We start from the raw sequence: 15,110 nt of genomic DNA on the forward strand, positions 1-15,110 counted from the left end.
CCCTTGCAGCGATTCAGCCTACTTCTAGGCAATTCCATGGGGCCCTGCAGGCTCACACACTCACAGCTACACGGGAGGTGAATAAAGGCCGGAGAGGAAGCCAGACAGGATTTGCTTCTTTTGCTTGCACCACAATGCAGTGCTGAAAGAGGAGGAATCTACATAAAAACGCCTTCCTGGCAACGCCCAAATGCCCTGCTGCCATGCAGATAAACACTGGCAGCGGCAGCAAGTGCATGCCCACAGCCACCCCTTGTTCCTTCACACCTTGTATCAGCTGTAATCCAGTCCAGTCCAGTGCTGCCTGCTGAGCAGCACTGACCAACACTGCCTGGGCCCAGGCTTTTATCTCTGAGGCCCCATTATGATGTCAGAAAGCTGGCTCTGGAATCCTGAGGGCTCCACTATGACACGTGCAAAGTTCCGTCTGAACTTTATATAAGACGGTGAGGCTCAGTCAGTCACTCAGTGTTGCCTGAGAGGGCAACACTGCAACAGCCGGCCGCCAGGCTGTCTTTTTTTTGCACAGCTAGTTGCCTCCAGGAGGCCACAAGAGGGAGACAAGGGACTGCAAAATGGAAAATAGGCATCCACCAACTTTACAGACAACTTCTCCTTGCTCCTACAACCTCCATCCTTGCACAGTTTGTTATTCTTCTAGGTAACATAGTAACAAATCCAAATTGCTGCTCTCTTTGTAGGCAAGCAAGGCTTTGTTGCAACTGCAATTCTTACTTCTTCTTGAAATGTAGGGACGACAGTACATTCCATCACATCCATCTAGTGTACACAGGTAGGTCCATTGTGGCGGGCAGGCGAGCGGGCGGGCTGCTTTATTGGCTGTTTGCTGTTCCCCTACTCCACTCCACTATTTGACTGTTGTGCTGCATCAATCAATCAATCAATCAATCAATCAATCAATCAATCAGTGGCTGGCTCAGGTGCAGCTCTTTAACTTACCTAAAAGGGAGGGCGGAGAGAAGACAAGGAAGGTGAATGAGGTGTTCCAATGTGAAATGCCGGAAACACAGAAACACAGACGACACACAACAAGAGGTGGCAATCTATTCATTAATTGCATTTAATCAATGAGCTCATTATCACTCATGCATTGTCCAACAGGTGTTGAAATAATGGGATTAAAAGGGGAGATCCCTTCAGAAAGACAGAAACAATAGCAAAGACAAAAAACACTTTTGGAATCTGCTTTTAGTCAACACATAAGGAAAGGGTGCACCGGTCCTGGAAATACTGCAATACCAGGTCAATGCGTGGAGTGGACAGAGCAAGCTCTATTTCCATCTCCCTGTTCTAAAAATCCATTTAATATATGGTCCCCAGATAGGGGACGTATCAGATATTAAACTGATAAGAACAGATACTACACTTGATCTTAGCCAAAAGGCCGAGAAGCGATAACCCGAACGGGCCGCGCGTTGCCCGAGCCTGCCCGATACTGCTGTTCAGCCCTTGCAGCGATTCAGCCTACTTCTAGGCAATTCCATGGGGCCCTGCAGGCTCACACACTCACAGCTACACGGGAGGTGAATAAAGGCCGGAGAGGAAGCCAGACAGGATTTGCTTCTTTTGCTTGCACCACAATGCAGTGCTGAAAGAGGAGGAATCTACATAAAAACGCCTTCCTGGCAACGCCCAAATGCCCTGCTGCCATGCAGATAAACACTGGCAGCGGCAGCAAGTGCATGCCCACAGCCACCCCTTGTTCCTTCACACCTTGTATCAGCTGTAATCCAGTCCAGTCCAGTGCTGCCTGCTGAGCAGCACTGACCAACACTGCCTGGGCCCAGGCTTTTATCTCTGAGGCCCCATTATGATGTCAGAAAGCTGGCTCTGGAATCCTGAGGGCTCCACTATGACACGTGCAAAGTTCCGTCTGAACTTTATATAAGACGGTGAGGCTCAGTCAGTCACTCAGTGTTGCCTGAGAGGGCAACACTGCAACAGCCGGCCGCCAGGCTGTCTTTTTTTTGCACAGCTAGTTGCCTCCAGGAGGCCACAAGAGGGAGACAAGGGACTGCAAAATGGAAAATAGGCATCCACCAACTTTACAGACAACTTCTCCTTGCTCCTACAACCTCCATCCTTGCACAGTTTGTTATTCTTCTAGGTAACATAGTAACAAATCCAAATTGCTGCTCTCTTTGTAGGCAAGCAAGGCTTTGTTGCAACTGCAATTCTTACTTCTTCTTGAAATGTAGGGACGACAGTACATTCCATCACATCCATCTAGTGTACACAGGTAGGTCCATTGTGGCGGGCAGGCGAGCGGGCGGGCTGCTTTATTGGCTGTTTGCTGTTCCCCTACTCCACTCCACTATTTGACTGTTGTGCTGCATCAATCAATCAATCAATCAATCAATCAATCAATCAATCAATCAATCAATCAATCAGTGGCTGGCTCAGGTGCAGCTCTTTAACTTACCTAAAAGGGAGGGCGGAGAGAAGACAAGGAAGGTGAATGAGGTGTTCCAATGTGAAATGCCGGAAACACAGAAACACAGACGACACACAACAAGAGGTGGCAATCTATTCATTAATTGCATTTAATCAATGAGCTCATTATCACTCATGCATTGTCCAACAGGTGTTGAAATAATGGGATTAAAAGGGGAGATCCCTTCAGAAAGACAGAAACAATAGCAAAGACAAAAAACACTTTTGGAATCTGCTTTTAGTCAACACATAAGGAAAGGGTGCACCGGTCCTGGAAATACTGCAATACCAGGTCAATGCGTGGAGTGGACAGAGCAAGCTCTATTTCCATCTCCCTGTTCTAAAAATCCATTTAATATATGGTCCCCAGATAGGGGACGTATCAGATATTAAACTGATAAGAACAGATACTACACTTGATCTTAGCCAAAAGGCCGAGAAGCGATAACCCGAACGGGCCGCGCGTTGCCCGAGCCTGCCCGATACTGCTGTTCAGCCCTTGCAGCGATTCAGCCTACTTCTAGGCAATTCCATGGGGCCCTGCAGGCTCACACACTCACAGCTACACGGGAGGTGAATAAAGGCCGGAGAGGAAGCCAGACAGGATTTGCTTCTTTTGCTTGCACCACAATGCAGTGCTGAAAGAGGAGGAATCTACATAAAAACGCCTTCCTGGCAACGCCCAAATGCCCTGCTGCCATGCAGATAAACACTGGCAGCGGCAGCAAGTGCATGCCCACAGCCACCCCTTGTTCCTTCACACCTTGTATCAGCTGTAATCCAGTCCAGTCCAGTGCTGCCTGCTGAGCAGCACTGACCAATACTGCCTGGGCCCAGGCTTTTATCTCTGAGGCCCCATTATGATGTCAGAAAGCTGGCTCTGGAATCCTGAGGGCTCCACTATGAGACGTGCAAAGTTCCGTCTGAACTTTATATAAGACGGTGAGGCTCAGTCAGTCACTCAGTGTTGCCTGAGAGGGCAACACTGCAACAGCCGGCCGCCAGGCTGTCTTTTTTTTGTACAGCTTGTTGCCTCCAGGAGGCCACAAGAGGGAGACAAGGGACTGCAAAATGGAAAATAGGCATCCACCAACTTTACAGACAACTTCTCCTTGCTCCTACAACCTCCATCCTTGCACAGTTTGTTATTCTTCTAGGTAACATAGTAACAAATCCAAATTGCTGCTCTCTTTGTAGGCAAGCAAGGCTTTGTTGCAACTGCAATTCTTACTTCTTCTTGAAATGTAGGGACGACAGTACATTCCATCACATCCATCTAGTGTACACAGGTAGGTCCATTGTGGCGGGCAGGCGAGCGGGCGGGCTGCTTTATTGGCTGTTTGCTGTTCCCCTACTCCACTCCACTATTTGACTGTTGTGCTGCATCAATCAATCAATCAATCAATCAATCAATCAATCAATCAATCAATCAATCAATCAATCAATCAGTGGCTGGCTCAGGTGCAGCTCTTTAACTTACCTAAAAGGGAGGGCGGAGAGAAGACAAGGAAGGTGAATGAGGTGTTCCAATGTGAAATGCCGGAAACACAGAAACACAGACGACACACAACAAGAGGTGGCAATCTATTCATTAATTGCATTTAATCAATGAGCTCATTATCACTCATGCATTGTCCAACAGGTGTTGAAATAATGGGATTAAAAGGGGAGATCCCTTCAGAAAGACAGAAACAATAGCAAAGACAAAAAACACTTTTGGAATCTGCTTTTAGTCAACACATAAGGAAAGGGTGCACCGGTCCTGGAAATACTGCAATACCAGGTCAATGCGTGGAGTGGACAGAGCAAGCTCTATTTCCATCTCCCTGTTCTAAAAATCCATTTAATATATGGTCCCCAGATAGGGGACGTATCAGATATTAAACTGATAAGAACAGATACTACACTTGATCTTAGCCAAAAGGCCGAGAAGCGATAACCCGAACGGGCCGCGCGTTGCCCGAGCCTGCCCGATACTGCTGTTCAGCCCTTGCAGCGATTCAGCCTACTTCTAGGCAATTCCATGGGGCCCTGCAGGCTCACACACTCACAGCTACACGGGAGGTGAATAAAGGCCGGAGAGGAAGCCAGACAGGATTTGCTTCTTTTGCTTGCACCACAATGCAGTGCTGAAAGAGGAGGAATCTACATAAAAACGCCTTCCTGGCAACGCCCAAATGCCCTGCTGCCATGCAGATAAACACTGGCAGCGGCAGCAAGTGCATGCCCACAGCCACCCCTTGTTCCTTCACACCTTGTATCAGCTGTAATCCAGTCCAGTCCAGTGCTGCCTGCTGAGCAGCACTGACCAACACTGCCTGGGCCCAGGCTTTTATCTCTGAGGCCCCATTATGATGTCAGAAAGCTGGCTCTGGAATCCTGAGGGCTCCACTATGACACGTGCAAAGTTCCGTCTGAACTTTATATAAGACGGTGAGGCTCAGTCAGTCACTCAGTGTTGCCTGAGAGGGCAACACTGCAACAGCCGGCCGCCAGGCTGTCTTTTTTTTTGCACAGCTAGTTGCCTCCAGGAGGCCACAAGAGGGAGACAAGGGACTGCAAAATGGAAAATAGGCATCCACCAACTTTACAGACAACTTCTCCTTGCTCCTACAACCTCCATCCTTGCACAGTTTGTTATTCTTCTAGGTAACATAGTAACAAATCCAAATTGCTGCTCTCTTTGTAGGCAAGCAAGGCTTTGTTGCAACTGCAATTCTTACTTCTTCTTGAAATGTAGGGACGACAGTACATTCCATCACATCCATCTAGTGTACACAGGTAGGTCCATTGTGGCGGGCAGGCGAGCGGGCGGGCTGCTTTATTGGCTGTTTGCTGTTCCCCTACTCCACTCCACTATTTGACTGTTGTGCTGCATCAATCAATCAATCAATCAATCAATCAATCAATCAATCAATCAATCAGTGGCTGGCTCAGGTGCAGCTCTTTAACTTACCTAAAAGGGAGGGCGGAGAGAAGACAAGGAAGGTGAATGAGGTGTTCCAATGTGAAATGCCGGAAACACAGAAACACAGACGACACACAACAAGAGGTGGCAATCTATTCATTAATTGCATTTAATCAATGAGCTCATTATCACTCATGCATTGTCCAACAGGTGTTGAAATAATGGGATTAAAAGGGGAGATCCCTTCAGAAAGACAGAAACAATAGCAAAGACAAAAAACACTTTTGGAATCTGCTTTTAGTCAACACATAAGGAAAGGGTGCACCGGTCCTGGAAATACTGCAATACCAGGTCAATGCGTGGAGTGGACAGAGCAAGCTCTATTTCCATCTCCCTGTTCTAAAAATCCATTTAATATATGGTCCCCAGATAGGGGACGTATCAGATATTAAACTGATAAGAACAGATACTACACTTGATCTTAGCCAAAAGGCCGAGAAGCGATAACCCGAACGGGCCGCGCGTTGCCCGAGCCTGCCCGATACTGCTGTTCAGCCCTTGCAGCGATTCAGCCTACTTCTAGGCAATTCCATGGGGCCCTGCAGGCTCACACACTCACAGCTACACGGGAGGTGAATAAAGGCCGGAGAGGAAGCCAGACAGGATTTGCTTCTTTTGCTTGCACCACAATGCAGTGCTGAAAGAGGAGGAATCTACATAAAAACGCCTTCCTGGCAACGCCCAAATGCCCTGCTGCCATGCAGATAAACACTGGCAGCGGCAGCAAGTGCATGCCCACAGCCACCCCTTGTTCCTTCACACCTTGTATCAGCTGTAATCCAGTCCAGTCCAGTGCTGCCTGCTGAGCAGCACTGACCAACACTGCCTGGGCCCAGGCTTTTATCTCTGAGGCCCCATTATGATGTCAGAAAGCTGGCTCTGGAATCCTGAGGGCTCCACTATGACACGTGCAAAGTTCCGTCTGAACTTTATATAAGACGGTGAGGCTCAGTCAGTCACTCAGTGTTGCCTGAGAGGGCAACACTGCAACAGCCGGCCGCCAGGCTGTCTTTTTTTTGCACAGCTAGTTGCCTCCAGGAGGCCACAAGAGGGAGACAAGGGACTGCAAAATGGAAAATAGGCATCCACCAACTTTACAGACAACTTCTCCTTGCTCCTACAACCTCCATCCTTGCACAGTTTGTTATTCTTCTAGGTAACATAGTAACAAATCCAAATTGCTGCTCTCTTTGTAGGCAAGCAAGGCTTTGTTGCAACTGCAATTCTTACTTCTTCTTGAAATGTAGGGACGACAGTACATTCCATCACATCCATCTAGTGTACACAGGTAGGTCCATTGTGGCGGGCAGGCGAGCGGGCGGGCTGCTTTATTGGCTGTTTGCTGTTCCCCTACTCCACTCCACTATTTGACTGTTGTGCTGCATCAATCAATCAATCAATCAATCAATCAATCAATCAATCAATCAATCAATCAATCAGTGGCTGGCTCAGGTGCAGCTCTTTAACTTACCTAAAAGGGAGGGCGGAGAGAAGACAAGGAAGGTGAATGAGGTGTTCCAATGTGAAATGCCGGAAACACAGAAACACAGACGACACACAACAAGAGGTGGCAATCTATTCATTAATTGCATTTAATCAATGAGCTCATTATCACTCATGCATTGTCCAACAGGTGTTGAAATAATGGGATTAAAAGGGGAGATCCCTTCAGAAAGACAGAAACAATAGCAAAGACAAAAAACACTTTTGGAATCTGCTTTTAGTCAACACATAAGGAAAGGGTGCACCGGTCCTGGAAATACTGCAATACCAGGTCAATGCGTGGAGTGGACAGAGCAAGCTCTATTTCCATCTCCCTGTTCTAAAAATCCATTTAATATATGGTCCCCAGATAGGGGACGTATCAGATATTAAACTGATAAGAACAGATACTACACTTGATCTTAGCCAAAAGGCCGAGAAGCGATAACCCGAACGGGCCGCGCGTTGCCCGAGCCTGCCCGATACTGCTGTTCAGCCCTTGCAGCGATTCAGCCTACTTCTAGGCAATTCCATGGGGCCCTGCAGGCTCACACACTCACAGCTACACGGGAGGTGAATAAAGGCCGGAGAGGAAGCCAGACAGGATTTGCTTCTTTTGCTTGCACCACAATGCAGTGCTGAAAGAGGAGGAATCTACATAAAAACGCCTTCCTGGCAACGCCCAAATGCCCTGCTGCCATGCAGATAAACACTGGCAGCGGCAGCAAGTGCATGCCCACAGCCACCCCTTGTTCCTTCACACCTTGTATCAGCTGTAATCCAGTCCAGTCCAGTGCTGCCTGCTGAGCAGCACTGACCAACACTGCCTGGGCCCAGGCTTTTATCTCTGAGGCCCCATTATGATGTCAGAAAGCTGGCTCTGGAATCCTGAGGGCTCCACTATGACACGTGCAAAGTTCCGTCTGAACTTTATATAAGACGGTGAGGCTCAGTCAGTCACTCAGTGTTGCCTGAGAGGGCAACACTGCAACAGCCGGCCGCCAGGCTGTCTTTTTTTTTGCACAGCTAGTTGCCTCCAGGAGGCCACAAGAGGGAGACAAGGGACTGCAAAATGGAAAATAGGCATCCACCAACTTTACAGACAACTTCTCCTTGCTCCTACAACCTCCATCCTTGCACAGTTTGTTATTCTTCTAGGTAACATAGTAACAAATCCAAATTGCTGCTCTCTTTGTAGGCAAGCAAGGCTTTGTTGCAACTGCAATTCTTACTTCTTCTTGAAATGTAGGGACGACAGTACATTCCATCACATCCATCTAGTGTACACAGGTAGGTCCATTGTGGCGGGCAGGCGAGCGGGCGGGCTGCTTTATTGGCTGTTTGCTGTTCCCCTACTCCACTCCACTATTTGACTGTTGTGCTGCATCAATCAATCAATCAATCAATCAATCAATCAATCAATCAATCAATCAATCAATCAGTGGCTGGCTCAGGTGCAGCTCTTTAACTTACCTAAAAGGGAGGGCGGAGAGAAGACAAGGAAGGTGAATGAGGTGTTCCAATGTGAAATGCCGGAAACACAGAAACACAGACGACACACAACAAGAGGTGGCAATCTATTCATTAATTGCATTTAATCAATGAGCTCATTATCACTCATGCATTGTCCAACAGGTGTTGAAATAATGGGATTAAAAGGGGAGATCCCTTCAGAAAGACAGAAACAATAGCAAAGACAAAAAACACTTTTGGAATCTGCTTTTAGTCAACACATAAGGAAAGGGTGCACCGGTCCTGGAAATACTGCAATACCAGGTCAATGCGTGGAGTGGACAGAGCAAGCTCTATTTCCATCTCCCTGTTCTAAAAATCCATTTAATATATGGTCCCCAGATAGGGGACGTATCAGATATTAAACTGATAAGAACAGATACTACACTTGATCTTAGCCAAAAGGCCGAGAAGCGATAACCCGAACGGGCCGCGCGTTGCCCGAGCCTGCCCGATACTGCTGTTCAGCCCTTGCAGCGATTCAGCCTACTTCTAGGCAATTCCATGGGGCCCTGCAGGCTCACACACTCACAGCTACACGGGAGGTGAATAAAGGCCGGAGAGGAAGCCAGACAGGATTTGCTTCTTTTGCTTGCACCACAATGCAGTGCTGAAAGAGGAGGAATCTACATAAAAACGCCTTCCTGGCAACGCCCAAATGCCCTGCTGCCATGCAGATAAACACTGGCAGCGGCAGCAAGTGCATGCCCACAGCCACCCCTTGTTCCTTCACACCTTGTATCAGCTGTAATCCAGTCCAGTCCAGTGCTGCCTGCTGAGCAGCACTGACCAACACTGCCTGGGCCTAGGCTTTTATCTCTGAGGCCCCATTATGATGTCAGAAAGCTGGCTCTGGAATCCTGAGGGCTCCACTATGACACGTGCAAAGTTCCGTCTGAACTTTATATAAGACGGTGAGGCTCAGTCAGTCACTCAGTGTTGCCTGAGAGGGCAACACTGCAACAGCCGGCCGCCAGGCTGTCTTTTTTTTGCACAGCTAGTTGCCTCCAGGAGGCCACAAGAGGGAGACAAGGGACTGCAAAATGGAAAATAGGCATCCACCAACTTTACAGACAACTTCTCCTTGCTCCTACAACCTCCATCCTTGCACAGTTTGTTATTCTTCTAGGTAACATAGTAACAAATCCAAATTGCTGCTCTCTTTGTAGGCAAGCAAGGCTTTGTTGCAACTGCAATTCTTACTTCTTCTTGAAATGTAGGGACGACAGTACATTCCATCACATCCATCTAGTGTACACAGGTAGGTCCATTGTGGCGGGCAGGCGAGCGGGCGGGCTGCTTTATTGGCTGTTTGCTGTTCCCCTACTCCACTCCACTATTTGACTGTTGTGCTGCATCAATCAATCAATCAATCAATCAATCAATCAATCAATCAATCAAGTGGCTGGCTCAGGTGCAGCTCTTTAACTTACCTAAAAGGGAGGGCGGAGAGAAGACAAGGAAGGTGAATGAGGTGTTCCAATGTGAAATGCCGGAAACACAGAAACACAGACGACACACAACAAGAGGTGGCAATCTATTCATTAATTGCATTTAATCAATGAGCTCATTATCACTCATGCATTGTCCAACAGGTGTTGAAATAATGGGATTAAAAGGGGAGATCCCTTCAGAAAGACAGAAACAATAGCAAAGACAAAAAACACTTTTGGAATCTGCTTTTAGTCAACACATAAGGAAAGGGTGCACCGGTCCTGGAAATACTGCAATACCAGGTCAATGCGTGGAGTGGACAGAGCAAGCTCTATTTCCATCTCCCTGTTCTAAAAATCCATTTAATATATGGTCCCCAGATAGGGGACGTATCAGATATTAAACTGATAAGAACAGATACTACACTTGATCTTAGCCAAAAGGCCGAGAAGCGATAACCCGAACGGGCCGCGCGTTGCCCGAGCCTGCCCGATACTGCTGTTCAGCCCTTGCAGCGATTCAGCCTACTTCTAGGCAATTCCATGGGGCCCTGCAGGCTCACAGCTCACACACTCACAGCTACACGGGAGGTGAATAAAGGCCGGAGAGGAAGCCAGACAGGATTTGCTTCTTTTGCTTGCACCACAATGCAGTGCTGAAAGAGGAGGAATCTACATAAAAACGCCTTCCTGGCAACGCCCAAATGCCCTGCTGCCATGCAGATAAACACTGGCAGCGGCAGCAAGTGCATGCCCACAGCCACCCCTTGTTCCTTCACACCTTGTATCAGCTGTAATCCAGTCCAGTGCTGCCTGCTGAGCAGCACTGACCAACACTGCCTGGGCCCAGGCTTTTATCTCTGAGGCCCCATTATGATGTCAGAAAGCTGGCTCTGGAATCCTGAGGGCTCCACTATGACACGTGCAAAGTTCCGTCTGAACTTTATATAAGACGGTGAGGCTCAGTCAGTCACTCAGTGTTGCCTGAGAGGGCATCACTGCAACAGCCGGCCGCCAGGCTGTCTTTTTTTTGCACAGCTAGTTGCCTCCAGGAGGCCACAAGAGGGAGACAAGGGACTGCAAAATGGAAAATAGGCATCCACCAACTTTACAGACAACTTCTCCTTGCTCCTACAACCTCCATCCTTGCACAGTTTGTTATTCTTCTAGGTAACATAGTAACAAATCCAAATTGCTGCTCTCTTTGTAGGCAAGCAAGGCTTTGTTGCAACTGCAATTCTTACTTCTTCTTGAAATGTAGGGACGACAGTACATTCCATCACATCCATCTAGTGTACACAGGTAGGTCCATTGTGGCGGGCAGGCGAGCGGGCGGGCTGCTTTATTGGCTGTTTGCTGTTCCCCTACTCCACTCCACTATTTGACTGTTGTGCTGCATCAATCAATCAATCAATCAATCAATCAATCAATCAATCAATCAGTGGCTGGCTCAGGTGCAGCTCTTTAACTTACCTAAAAGGGAGGGCGGAGAGAAGACAAGGAAGGTGAATGAGGTGTTCCAATGTGAAATGCCGGAAACACAGAAACACAGACGACACACAACAAGAGGTGGCAATCTATTCATTAATTGCATTTAATCAATGAGCTCATTATCACTCATGCATTGTCCAACAGGTGTTGAAATAATGGGATTAAAAGGGGAGATCCCTTCAGAAAGACAGAAACAATAGCAAAGACAAAAAACACTTTTGGAATCTGCTTTTAGTCAACACATAAGGAAAGGGTGCACCGGTCCTGGAAATACTGCAATACCAGGTCAATGCGTGGAGTGGACAGAGCAAGCTCTATTTCCATCTCCCTGTTCTAAAAATCCATTTAATATATGGTCCCCAGGTAGGGGACGTATCAGATATTAAACTGATAAGAACAGATACTACACTTGATCTTAGCCAAAAGGCCGAGAAGCGATAACCCGAACGGGCCGCGCGTTGCCCGAGCCTGCCCGATACTGCTGTTCAGCCCTTGCAGCGATTCAGCCTACTTCTAGGCAATTCCATGGGGCCCTGCAGGCTCACACACTCACAGCTACACGGGAGGTGAATAAAGGCCGGAGAGGAAGCCAGACAGGATTTGCTTCTTTTGCTTGCACCACAATGCAGTGCTGAAAGAGGAGGAATCTACATAAAAACGCCTTCCTGGCAACGCCCAAATGCCCTGCTGCCATGCAGATAAACACTGGCAGCGGCAGCAAGTGCATGCCCACAGCCACCCCTTGTTCCTTCACACCTTGTATCAGCTGTAATCCAGTCCAGTCCAGTGCTGCCTGCTGAGCAGCACTGACCAACACTGCCTGGGCCCAGGCTTTTATCTCTGAGGCCCCATTATGATGTCAGAAAGCTGGCTCTGGAATCGTGAGGGCTCCACTATGACACGTGCAAAGTTCCGTCTGAACTTTATATAAGACGGTGAGGCTCAGTCAGTCACTCAGTGTTGCCTGAGAGGGCAACACTGCAACAGCCGGCCGCCAGGCTGTCTTTTTTTTGCACAGCTAGTTGCCTCCAGGAGGCCACAAGAGGGAGACAAGGGACTGCAAAATGGAAAATAGGCATCCACCAACTTTACAGACAACTTCTCCTTGCTCCTACAACCTCAATCCTTGCACAGTTTGTTATTCTTCTAGGTAACATAGTAACAAATCCAAATTGCTGCTCTCTTTGTAGGCAAGCAAGGCTTTGTTGCAACTGCAATTCTTACTTCTTCTTGAAATGTAGGGACGACAGTACATTCCATCACATCCATCTAGTGTACACAGGTAGGTCCATTGTGGCGGGCAGGCGAGCGGGCGGGCTGCTTTATTGGCTGTTTGCTGTTCCCCTACTCCACTCCACTATTTGACTGTTGTGCTGCATCAATCAATCAATCAATCAATCAATCAATCAATCAATCAATCAATCAATCAATCAATCAGTGGCTGGCTCAGGTGCAGCTCTTTAACTTACCTAAAAGGGAGGGCGGAGAGAAGACAAGGAAGGTGAATGAGGTGTTCCAATGTGAAATGCCGGAAACACAGAAACACAGACGACACACAACAAGAGGTGGCAATCTATTCATTAATTGCATTTAATCAATGAGCTCATTATCACTCATGCATTGTCCAACAGGTGTTGAAATAATGGGATTAAAAGGGGAGATCCCTTCAGAAAGACAGAAACAATAGCAAAGACAAAAAACACTTTTGGAATCTGCTTTTAGTCAACACATAAGGAAAGGGTGCACCGGTCCTGGAAATACTGCAATACCAGGTCAATGCGTGGAGTGGACAGAGCAAGCTCTATTTCCATCTCCCTGTTCTAAAAATCCATTTAATATATGGTCCCCAGATAGGGGACGTATCAGATATTAAACTGATAAGAACAGATACTACACTTGATCTTAGCCAAAAGGCCGAGAAGCGATAACCCGAACGGGCCGCGCGTTGCCCGAGCCTGCCCGATACTGCTGTTCAGCCCTTGCAGCGATTCAGCCTACTTCTAGGCAATTCCATGGGGCCCTGCAGGCTCACACACTCACAGCTACACGGGAGGTGAATAAAGGCCGGAGAGGAAGCCAGACAGGATTTGCTTCTTTTGCTTGCACCACAATGCAGTGCTGAAAGAGGAGGAATCTACATAAAAACGCCTTCCTGGCAACGCCCAAATGCCCTGCTGCCATGCAGATAAACACTGGCAGCGGCAGCAAGTGCATGCCCACAGCCACCCCTTGTTCCTTCACACCTTGTATCAGCTGTAATCCAGTCCAGTCCAGTGCTGCCTGCTGAGCAGCACTGACCAACACTGCCTGGGCCCAGGCTTTTATCTCTGAGGCCCCATTATGATGTCAGAAAGCTGGCTCTGGAATCCTGAGGGCTCCACTATGACACGTGCAAAGTTCCGTCTGAACTTTATATAAGACGGTGAGGCTCAGTCAGTCACTCAGTGTTGCCTGAGAGGGCAACACTGCAACAGCCGGCCGCCAGGCTGTCTTTTTTTTGCACAGCTAGTTGCCTCCAGGAGGCCACAAGAGGGAGACAAGGGACTGCAAAATGGAAAATAGGCATCCACCAACTTTACAGACAACTTCTCCTTGCTCCTACAACCTCCATCCTTGCACAGTTTGTTATTCTTCTAGGTAACATAGTAACAAATCCAAATTGCTGCTCTCTTTGTAGGCAAGCAAGGCTTTGTTGCAACTGCAATTCTTACTTCTTCTTGAAATGTAGGGACGACAGTACATTCCATCACATCCATCTAGTGTACACAGGTAGGTCCATTGTGGCGGGCAGGCGAGCGGGCGGGCTGCTTTATTGGCTGTTTGCTGTTCCCCTACTCCACTCCACTATTTGACTGTTGTGCTGCATCAATCAATCAATCAATCAATCAATCAATCAATCAATCAATCAATCAATCAATCAATCAGTGGCTGGCTCAGGTGCAGCTCTTTAACTTACCTAAAAGGGAGGGCGGAGAGAAGACAAGGAAGGTGAATGAGGTGTTCCAATGTGAAATGCCGGAAACACAGAAACACAGACGACACACAACAAGAGGTGGCAATCTATTCATTAATTGCATTTAATCAATGAGCTCATTATCACTCATGCATTGTCCAACAGGTGTTGAAATAATGGGATTAAAAGGGGAGATCCCTTCAGAAAGACAGAAACAATAGCAAAGACAAAAAACACTTTTGGAATCTGCTTTTAGTCAACACATAAGGAAAGGGTGCACCGGTCCTGGAAATACTGCAATACCAGGTCAATGCGTGGAGTGGACAGAGCAAGCTCTATTTCCATCTCCCTGTTCTAAAAATCCATTTAATATATGGTCCCCAGATAGGGGACGTATCAGATATTAAACTGATAAGAACAGATACTACACTTGATCTTAGCCAAAAGGCCGAGAAGCGATAACCCGAACGGGCCGCGCGTTGCCCGAGCCTGCCCGATACTGCTGTTCAGCCCTTGCAGCGATTCAGCCTACTTCTAGGCAATTCCATGGGGCCCTGCAGGCTCACACACTCACAGCTACACGGGAGGTGAATAAAGGCCGGAGAGGAAGCCAGACAGGATTTGCTTCTTTTGCTTGCACCACAATGCAGTGCTGAAAGAGGAGGAATCTACATAAAAACGCCTTCCTGGCAACGCCCAAATGCCCTGCTGCCATGCAGATAAACACTGGCAGCGGCAGCAAGTGCATGCCCACAGCCACCCCTTGTTCCTTCACACCTTGTATCAGCTGTAATCCAGTCCAGTGCTGCCTGCTGAG

At 47.9% G+C, this 15,110-nt stretch overlaps 10 non-coding genes across 10 annotated transcripts; all 10 read right to left on the reverse strand.

Moving 5' to 3' along the window:
- Positions 1 to 1,226: 1,226 nt before the first annotated feature.
- Positions 1,227 to 1,417, reverse strand: LOC142704627 (U2 spliceosomal RNA). Its single transcript, XR_012868057.1, has one exon. It is a non-coding gene; the product is annotated as a U2 spliceosomal RNA (small nuclear RNA).
- A 1,292-nt stretch (positions 1,418 to 2,709) lies between these two features.
- LOC142704632 (U2 spliceosomal RNA) lies at positions 2,710 to 2,900 on the reverse strand. Its single transcript, XR_012868061.1, has one exon. It is a non-coding gene; the product is annotated as a U2 spliceosomal RNA (small nuclear RNA).
- A 1,300-nt stretch (positions 2,901 to 4,200) lies between these two features.
- LOC142704633 (U2 spliceosomal RNA) lies at positions 4,201 to 4,391 on the reverse strand. Its single transcript, XR_012868062.1, has one exon. It is a non-coding gene; the product is annotated as a U2 spliceosomal RNA (small nuclear RNA).
- A 1,285-nt stretch (positions 4,392 to 5,676) lies between these two features.
- LOC142704634 (U2 spliceosomal RNA) lies at positions 5,677 to 5,867 on the reverse strand. The gene has a single exon (XR_012868063.1). It is a non-coding gene; the product is annotated as a U2 spliceosomal RNA (small nuclear RNA).
- Positions 5,868 to 7,159: 1,292 nt separating this feature from the next.
- On the reverse strand, positions 7,160 to 7,350 carry LOC142704635 (U2 spliceosomal RNA). Its single transcript, XR_012868064.1, has one exon. It is a non-coding gene; the product is annotated as a U2 spliceosomal RNA (small nuclear RNA).
- A 1,293-nt stretch (positions 7,351 to 8,643) lies between these two features.
- On the reverse strand, positions 8,644 to 8,834 carry LOC142704636 (U2 spliceosomal RNA). Its single transcript, XR_012868065.1, has one exon. It is a non-coding gene; the product is annotated as a U2 spliceosomal RNA (small nuclear RNA).
- A 1,281-nt stretch (positions 8,835 to 10,115) lies between these two features.
- Positions 10,116 to 10,306, reverse strand: LOC142704637 (U2 spliceosomal RNA). The gene has a single exon (XR_012868066.1). It is a non-coding gene; the product is annotated as a U2 spliceosomal RNA (small nuclear RNA).
- Positions 10,307 to 11,588: 1,282 nt separating this feature from the next.
- Positions 11,589 to 11,779, reverse strand: LOC142704626 (U2 spliceosomal RNA). The gene has a single exon (XR_012868056.1). It is a non-coding gene; the product is annotated as a U2 spliceosomal RNA (small nuclear RNA).
- Positions 11,780 to 13,075: 1,296 nt separating this feature from the next.
- Positions 13,076 to 13,266, reverse strand: LOC142704639 (U2 spliceosomal RNA). The gene has a single exon (XR_012868068.1). It is a non-coding gene; the product is annotated as a U2 spliceosomal RNA (small nuclear RNA).
- A 1,296-nt stretch (positions 13,267 to 14,562) lies between these two features.
- On the reverse strand, positions 14,563 to 14,753 carry LOC142704641 (U2 spliceosomal RNA). Its single transcript, XR_012868069.1, has one exon. It is a non-coding gene; the product is annotated as a U2 spliceosomal RNA (small nuclear RNA).
- Between the last annotated feature and the right edge of the window lie 357 nt (positions 14,754 to 15,110).

Source organism: Rhinoderma darwinii, unplaced genomic scaffold (genome assembly GCF_050947455.1).
Source record: "Rhinoderma darwinii isolate aRhiDar2 unplaced genomic scaffold, aRhiDar2.hap1 Scaffold_3361, whole genome shotgun sequence".
NCBI lineage: Eukaryota > Metazoa > Chordata > Amphibia > Anura > Rhinodermatidae > Rhinoderma > Rhinoderma darwinii.